Here is a 9,863-nt window from a genome sequence, read left to right as displayed (position 1 = left end):
AACCATTTAAAAAAAGCAATATCTCTACATCAGAACATAGTAGGGACCTGGGCATTGGCTTGTTTGACTCAGGCCCGGATTGGCTAATCGGGAGGACCGGGAGAATTCCCGGTGGGCCGGTCCGTTTTTTGGCCACGAGGGCCGGTGTCCCTAGTTCCAGAATCTGTTGCTCTCAGCAGTCACACTTTTAAAAAAAAAATATTTATTTACTTGACCACAGCCTTCTTATTCATTATTTTACCGCAGCTCTGCTCTTTTTATCTATTTTCTCGTAGCTTCGTGAGCAGGATGCAGCCTGCAGGTTATTGATGATATAACTAGGTAAGTCACCATGTACCGTACAGCTGTTGTGGTACAGTGGTTAGTATGTTTAGATTGTGACGCGGCCAACCTGGGTTCGGTCCTTGTCTGAGTAACAATTTTTTTTTTCATTTTTATTGTTAAGACATAATACTTTAAGGGTTGTTGAACATTTGAAGTTCTAAAAGAGCTGTTTTCTCAAAAAAAAAAAAAAAAAAAAAGACGTGATAGTGTAATTAGAAACTGAATTGGAAATAACCTTATTTTAATATAGTCAGTGAACTGAGGTGGGCCGGTCTGAGGCTTGAAACTCCAGGGCTGAAAAAGAGTCCCACTCCGGCCCTGGTTTGACTCATGCTAGCAAATGGGACTTCCTGTGTACTATGCATGGTAACAATGATAATGGAAGCCAAGTGCTAATAACGATTAGCTACATGCTATGAATGATTATCTAAATGCAATAACATATGCTAGAAATGCCTACTAAGTATTAGCATTTGATCAAACATGTACACGAGCATTGCCATTTAGCAACTGCTTAGCAACCACCTAACAATGCCATAAACGTTTGACTTTCTCAAGCCAACATCAAAGTTTATCAATGAACTTTAGGTTCTAGTTTATACAATGAAATGCTACTGACCTAATTCTTCAATGCGGAAGTGTGCTAGTTTTTATGATTGTTTTAGAACTTACGATTCAGCTGCCTATGGGAGAAATGACTAGAAATAATAAACGGCAGAAAATGGTCAAACTACTTGCCCCACAAACTAGTGTTTGCATGATTACACAGACAAAGCAGAATAGTATTATAAGAAAATATCAGTTTGCAACATCAAGCAGCAGACTGAGCTGTTTTAACGTCTAAAAATCAATGGAAGTGAATGAGACTAGTAGTCTTGAGCCAAAAAGATTCAAATGGATGCGCTAGTACGCTAAAAATAATGTGAATATTTTTCATGGAGGACATCTTGATGGCATCTTGTCAAAGAAACAATCATCTATTTTGGAAATAGGTTTATTTTACAAGTCACCTAAAGTTAAACAGTTGAGTTTTAACACTTTTGAATCCATTTAGACAATCTGTGGATCTGGCGGGAGCACTTTTAACTTAGCTTAGCATAGCATAAATCATTAAATAGGATATCAGCCTAAAACAGTGGTGGCCAAAGTGGGAGTTGTGGGACAATGAGGGGTCGCTTGGCGATTTCCAAGAATTTAATTAATTTTATTAAACTATTAGAATTACCATTTTCTATCCATAACCTACTGAAGAACAAAATAGTAGTTAATAGTAGCACTGTTAACATGTTAACAACATGCAAATAAAAAGGCATCAGCCTTTCAAATTTATTTTCATTTTTTTTTGTGACCCCTGGGTTGATTATGTTATATTAAAGACAGAACGTAAGATGCAGCACATTGATTTTATGGCACCAGCTTCAACTTTCTGACACCTTTATGGCATTCACATACAATGAAGTTAAATACAGGCCAGAAGTGAACATGGAAAATGGTCTCCGAGTGGCGTTCTCCAAAATTAAATGATGAATAGACTTGGACCTATTGGTATGTGTGCGTCATTGTGTGCAAGGATTATATGTCTATAACCCCTCAGATGAAATTGGGAGTCGCGAGTCACCGGCATTGTTCTTGGGGATCACGAACTGAAATGTTTGTGAAACCCTGGCCTAGAAAATAGAAACTTATTATAAATATACCTTTAGACACAATGTAACTAAAGAAGTGCCAAGCTTTAAATAAGAAAGACATCAAAAATCTTTTGATTATTTTTTTTTCTGAGATGCTAATGGTCTAATCTGATTCAATGATCTATGCTAAGCTAAGCTAAAAGTGGAAAGTGGAGACATGGAGATAGGCTGAATGGATTAAAAAAAATGGTAAAATTCAACTGTGGGGAGTTGTGAAATGGGTTATTTAGGGTTACATATTATTGTAGGTCACATGCACATTTATTTATATTAATAATGTAACTTACTATATTCATACATGATGTACATACATTCTACTTATATTTTAAAACTATATGCATGTAATTACATCTGTAATTATAATTAACAGTTACAGTTACATTATCATTGTTTTTTCATCCCTACACCTTCACATACCCATAATACCAAATTTGTCTCTAACCCATATCCCAATACAATATGAACACAATAACATTGTACTTATTTTTTTGATGTAAGTGGTTAAAACTTAAAGTCTAACCTTTTTAGTATTAGTGTGCTTTTTTGGTTGTTGTTTTTTTAATGATGATTGTGTTTAGCATGTATTCATGGATTTTCTGACAGGATTTGTGCTCATGGTGATTTACCGTCATTATAATTTCTGTGAATTGTCACAAAGGTTGACACCTGAAGGCAATGGCACAGAACATTTATGGTAAAAGTGCCTGTTTAGATGGTTTCCACCATGCTGATTCCTCCCTCCAGTGGAGCCGCACAGCTCAGGAAGTGTTTGATGGTGATATAGACGGAGAAAGTTCTGAAGAAAGTCCCAAATTCACAGAGGGATTTGATTACCTCTATCCATTATCCACACAGTGAGTGATGGAGTCGCTAACCATCTGTCATCTGATTCATTTGCATCATCAACACCTGCCTGCCTGTTTATGGCTCACCATGTTTTTTTTTTTATAATCCTCTCACACTTTTTTGCCACTTTGATGGAATCCGAAAATGTTTTGTTAAAGCCGATATGAAAGCACCCTTGCTTAAAGCTATGCTTCACTTCATTACGCTGAGGCGACGCTGTTTTCATTTCACGGGCTAGAAATGGCACAATAAGGCAAAGAGAAATGTGTGGTTGATTCATGATGCTCTGACAGTGGAAATGTGTTTGAATCACTCATGCTTGAAAAATACAATTGTACTTTTATTGTAATGACACTCCATCATATTGCTCTAATTTGAGTAAAAGCTCTTGTTTGTGTTGCTCAAAGTGTCCTTTTATATGGGTGATGCCTGCTGATTAAAGTTACATCTCAAAAAGGATTTTAAACTACTCATTTTTATTTTTAAACTACTTATTTTTATTTTTAAACTACTTATTTTTATTTTTAAACTACTCATTTTTATTTTTAAACTACTCATTTTTATTTTTAAACTACTCATTTTTATTTTTAAACTACTCATTTTTATTTTTAAACTACTCATTTTTATTTTTAAACTACTCATTTTTATTTTTTAACTACTCATTTTTATTTTTAAACTACTCATTTTTTTAAACTACTTATTTTTATTTTTAAACTACTCATTTTTATTTTTAAACTACTTATTTTTATTTTTACACTACTTATTTTTAAACTACTTATTTGTTTTTTAAAACAACCTAATTGTTTTGTGTTGAATCCACTTAAATTCGTTAAAACAATTAAGTTGACTTAATTGATTTGTGTAGGGACATCAAAAAGGAATTGTGTTGAAATCATTTGTAATCAGTACTTCACTGTAAAACATGAGGAGTTCCACACAGTAATACATTTATGTTGTCTCAACACAAATCAAATAAGTTAACATAACAAATTTAAGTGGATTCAACATAAAAAAATGAAGTTTCCCAGAATTGTGTTGTTTCAGGTATTTTAAATAAGTAGAGCGGGGACTAAAGTAACGTGGGACGAAAATAACAAAGCAATTTTCTCGAAGCCCTAAAACATTGATTTCCAGGTTATAGCACATTCTGCATGTAAGCCTTAAGGAAGGGGCCAAATATTAGCTAATTTCGAGAACGTGTATCGCATATAGCTCCAAATTTCTGTTTTTAAGTGGAAAAAGTAAATTTTTATCCTTATTACAAGTTTTGTTTCTCTTTTCATGCGTCACACTAATGATCAATCGACAGGTTATTTAGTGCAATAACACGTTCTTGTGTTTAAAATAAGTTTTTCAGTTTAAAAGTAAATCAGGTTTAAATGGCAAGAGATCCTGGGGTTAAAAGTAACACTGTTATTTATGTCCCACTGCTAATGGCCATACCTTATTTTTAATTTTCACATTAGAGTTTGCAGTGTTTGGATTCAGATGTTTAAAAAAATGTATGGATATTTCTGATAATAACAAAACAAAAATGTAAAAAAATTTTAGAAAATGTTAACATTTTGCTTTGTTGGGTTGCTTTTAAAACATCTGATGAACGTGAAAATTTAAATATATAACACTTACTTAAAAATTTTTTAAATATTTTTTTGCAAAAATGAAGGACAAAATATGTTTGCAGTGAATAATAACAAGGTCTTAATCAGATATATTTAAAATAAGCAAGATTAAACCAGTAAATCTAGCAAATATTGTTGTGTTGCCACCCGTTTGTTACTTTCATCCCTGCTGATGGGGTCAAAAGCACCAACGTGCAACTTTTGTTTAAAGTGATGAACATATTGGAGTTGTTCTTCAGTGATACAAAATGACGTCTGATTTTGGTAGTGCACTGTTGTGAGTTAGTAACCACAGCAAATATATATTTCTGTCTAAAACATTATCTTTTAAAATAAGGTGGACATAAAAATTGTTTTTTTTGTTCCAGCACTCCCCTTGTTTGAACAAGCAGCAAAAATATTGTTGACCAAACTGAGTTAACAGAAAAAGAAACCCTGAAAATCTGTTAAAAATATTTTTTCAGTTTTTTGCTTTTAAAATGACTTGCATTTCTGTGGAGTTATACTGTACAATAACTCAGTTCACTTAATTCAACTCAGGTAAATTAAATGAACCAGGCCTTAATTAACTACATTACACTATTTGTATGCATGTTGTAGTTTATTAATCCACAAAAAGAAACTGAAGATGCAAATCATTTGCTTGACGGTTAAATGATTTTCTGTTTTTGATTTAAGAGCTGGATCACACACATCATTTGCTTTCTGAGTCAAACTGAGAGGGATTCATGAAAAAGAATCAACTCATGATTCGGCTATCATGCCACACTGGTTATGCTGTTTTTCAAGTCAAGTAAATGAATAAACTCAAAAATTGCCTTGAAAATATTTATACTTCAGATGTATGATTTTGATTTAAAAATAAAAACAAAAATTATATAGAAATCATTAGTTTGGGAGTCAAATCATGTACAAATCATATTTTTGATTTGCCAAAAGAACCACTTCATACAAGTCATTTATTTGACAAAATTGATATTCTAATTATTTGTATGTTTTTAATACACAAAAAGAGTCAAACACATTTGTACGACTCATGGTAAAGAATTGACTCATGTTTCAGGAATCGTGCTGGTTGTGTTAAATATTGCTCATAATAGCTCTAACATTACTTATACACTACCTGACAAATGTCTTGTCGTCTATCCAAGTTTTAGAAACAAAAAATATTAACTGGACTTCTAGTTGATCATTTGGTATCAAAGGCCTCTAGATTAGGCCTGAAGAATTTGCCCTCTCCTGTGGTTTGTAATGCACAAATGTCTTGATACCTCAGGTTGTTGATGTTGCCATCCACTCTGCAGATCTCTCGCACGCCCTTATTCTGAACGTAACCCCAAACCATGATTTTCCCTTCACCAAGCTTGACTGATTTCTCTGAGAATCTTAGGTCCATGCGAGTTCCAATAGGTTTGCTACAGTAGTCATGATGATTGGGATGCAGTTCAACAGATGATTTATAAAAAATAAAAAAACTAACTTCTGCCACATTTCCAAATGATCAACAAGAAGTCAAGCTATTATTTATTGCTCTTATAATTGGGATCAACGACAAGACTTTTGTTAAGCAGTGTAGATCATATGTGTCACTTTGATAAAAAAAAAAAACATTTTGCTTGAGAGTCAAATCATGCTTGTGACTCATTAAAAGAAGCAGTTCACGAGTCATTTGTTTGAGGTTTTATTACTTGTATGTTTTTGATTCACAAAAAGAACTGGAACATACAAATCATTTGCATTCTGAGTCAAACTATTGTTGCGTGATTCATGATTAAGAATTGGCTCATGTTTTGTGGATTGTGCAATACTGGCAGTGTTAAATTTCTGATTCAAATTAATGAATCAGCTCATTATTGCCTTAACATTACTTTTACATGTATGACGTTGGTTAAAAAACTGTAATAGAAATCATTTGTTAGAGTGTCAAATCATATTAATGTTAAATTGATAACAGTTTGAATAAGTCATTTGTTTATGATTTTATTATTTGCATATTTGATTCGCAAAAATAACCCCATTGTACAAATCATTTGTTTATGAATCAAATCATTGAAATGACTTTGATCCACAAAAAAGGAAAGAAAAAAAAAAGTGTTGCATATAGAATAAATAATTATTAAAAATTAAAAAAAACTACACATATTAATAAAGCCTGATTTACGGTGATCTTGGGTAATAGTGACACTGGGAAAGTTCAGAAGACAGACTGTGTGGCATTTGGCCGATTATTAACATTTCACAATTCTACAATATATATTTTTTAGAATATTTGACTGTTCAATATAGAATAACTATTATGACATACATAAAAACTACAGTAAAATTAAACTCCTCTGGGTATTTTTGGGGTGTAATTCGGTCATTATGTAGAAGTGTGGACGCATCGTGCCTTTGTGGGCTCAGAAAGAGAGATTTTCGCCTGAAATCTTCTTCACCATTAACTGCAGTGATAATTTATGGCACTGATTCTGGTGCCAAGAGACCATTTGGTCCTTGTGTCTGTGCCATTTTGCTAAGACACACACTGTCACGAGCTAACACACACAGACAAACACTCACACACATGCATTCTTTACTCAATCACCTATGCTGCTTTTTTTGAACATTTAAAGAAAAGGCATTTCAATCACAGTTTATGCGACTAAATTCACATAGGCTGAAATTATTCCACAGTGTTTTAAGTGGGAAAATTACAGTTCAATGAATAAATATCTGTATTACTCCACTCGTCACAATTATTGGCATTTATCATTGTCAAGTATTAAACATTGTCAATGCTTTGTCCATTCATTTAAATGGCAATGGCACTTTGGGGGCCTGAAAATGCTCAGAACAAAATTCTGGATAGATTCAAAACAGTTACAAAATAATACCATCTGTGCTAAACATAGGATTTATGGGTCAAACGTGTCTAAAACAAATACAATTATAATGTATATACTTTTTGTACTTGTATACAAATACATGTTGGGAACTTCAAATGAAATATATCTATTTTTCTTTTAAATTATTCCTCCAAAAAGCGATTTATTTATGATTATTGTTTCTACGACTGTGATGTTATCAAGTGAAGGTATATGGTAGGATTGGAGCCTTCATGCAGCATTAATATGTGCATTATATTTATTTCCTTATTTTCCTTTGGCTCAAGCCTGGTTTATACTTCTGCGTCAGGTGATCGGCGTGACCCACAGCGCATATAATGCACATAGCCAAGCATTTATACTTCTGTGCCCTGTTTCTGTTGCTCTGCAATAACACTTCCGAAACGCTAGCTGGCAGTAGATGTTTATGTTCCTCTGTGTCGAGTTTCTTCGCTGGTGTTTGTTTTGTCTGAACGCTAGCTGAGTGTACAAGTGGCTCAAACTTGCTCATTTTGAGGCTGGAATTGGCAGACATGCAATAACTTTAATTATAAGGTATACACAAAACAACAGTTTCCATCCGGAGCTCCTTCACGGGAACACTTGTAAACACCTGCTGCATCAGGCTCGCGTGGCTTTCACCTCCGCCCACACTCATCAGCGCTACCAAGCCTACCAACAATCACGGAGCCTGTGCTATGCTTCGTTGCGACGTATAGTTACACTTTTTGAGAGGTGCACTTCAGCGACGGCCACGGCGAGGGCTACGTGTCAACGCGTAGGCTGGGCCGTAGCATATGCGTGCGCTTGACGCATAAGTATAAATCAGCCTTAAGTCCCTTTATTCATCAGTTTTACACAGCGGATACCCTTTCAGCTGCAACCCATTACTGGATAACGAATTTTATTTATAAATGGTCAACATGTCAATAATAAGCATGCAAATTAGAAACTACACTGCAAAAAATGCTTTTCTTAAGTAGATTTTTTGTCTTATTTCTAGTCCAAATATCTAAACATTCTTATATCAAGAAACATTTTCTAGGCAAGCAAAATATATTGTCTTGTTTTCAGAAATAATATCCCAATATTAAGAGAGTTTTCCCTTGAAACAAGCAAAATAATCTGCCAATGGGGTAAGCAAATTAATCTTGTTTTTCCTTTTGACATAAGATTATTTTGCTTACCCCATTGGCAGATTATTTTGCTTGTTTTAAGGAAAAACTCCCTTAATATTGGGATATTATGTCTTAAAACAAGACAGTATGTTTTGCTTGTCTAGAAAATTCTTCTTGATTTAAGAGTTTTTAGATATTTGGACTGGAAATAAGTCGAAAAATCTAAGTAAGAAAAGCATTTTTGCAGTGTACTTGTGAGAATTGGTCCCTATATTAAAGAATTTCCATACTATTATTGTAAAAAAAAACACACACAAAAAAAAAAACATATATATATATGTGTATATATATATACCCAACTGATCTGTCTGGTTCTTGAATCTGATTGACAGATAGCCGTGCGATATTCTGCTAATAACAGCGTTTGTACCGCCCACATACAACATTAAGCAGAGGACACTACAGTTTGACAAATATTGCTGCTGTTGGGCAACATAATGTTCTTTTGAGGCTTTTTGTAGTTGTTTAGATTAAAAACTATGCAGTTTATTTATAAGGACAATGCCTATTTTAAATTATTTATAATTTCTGACAGACAGCGTGTTGGCAGTCATTAGCCTGTTTTTGAACAAAGACGGTTGACGATGTACATCCACAAGATTGCGACAGAGACCGGATAATAAGCCCTAAGAGAAAAACAGTGAAGCGTCTTGAAGGGGGTGGGATATGTCAGATACTAGAGAGCATTTGATTGGTCACAATTTAATGAGAAACTGAAGTATGAGGTGACTTCAATAAAAAACATTGATTCATTTAGGCGGAAGGAGCAAACTAACCTTTACATGTTTATATCACTTCTATATCTTCTAAACACGAATTTTCTCACTGTTTTGGAGCACACTAGCTTATTGATATCCTAAAAACTAACAATACTGATACTAAGATCTAAAACACTTTATTTCAATTTAATAGGACCTTTAAGCGTTTGTGTATATTACACAATAACAGTCCTACTTTTGATTTGTTTATACTGTATATAAAAAAAACAAATTCTGTGGCGTATCGCACCAGTAAATTCCATTTTCTCGACTGAACCGTCTCATTTTAGCATCTCAGAACTCATAGGCCCCAAAAGTACATTCTGATCCATTTAAAATGTGGCTCTCAATTGATCTTCATGCTCAAATGTGCTTTAAGCGTCCAACCTAAAGACATTTATCAGAAATAGTCATTAACTTCTTTCCACTCGTCTCGATTTAACACCGAATACAAATGACTTTACTGTCCAACATTGGGTTTTAATGGCTGCTAAATGTGCCTGTGATTAGCCAACATCTACTTCAGACAAACTTCATGTAATTTGTCCAAATGGGAATAGTTCATACATTTTTAATACTAGGT

The sequence above is a fragment of the Danio rerio genome, chromosome 24 (assembly GCF_052040795.2).
Source record: "Danio rerio strain M-AB ecotype USA chromosome 24, GRCz13ab, whole genome shotgun sequence".
Classification (NCBI taxonomy): domain Eukaryota; kingdom Metazoa; phylum Chordata; class Actinopteri; order Cypriniformes; family Danionidae; genus Danio; species Danio rerio.
The sequence above is the reverse complement of the archived record's forward strand: the minus strand, read 5'-3'. Positions refer to the sequence as shown.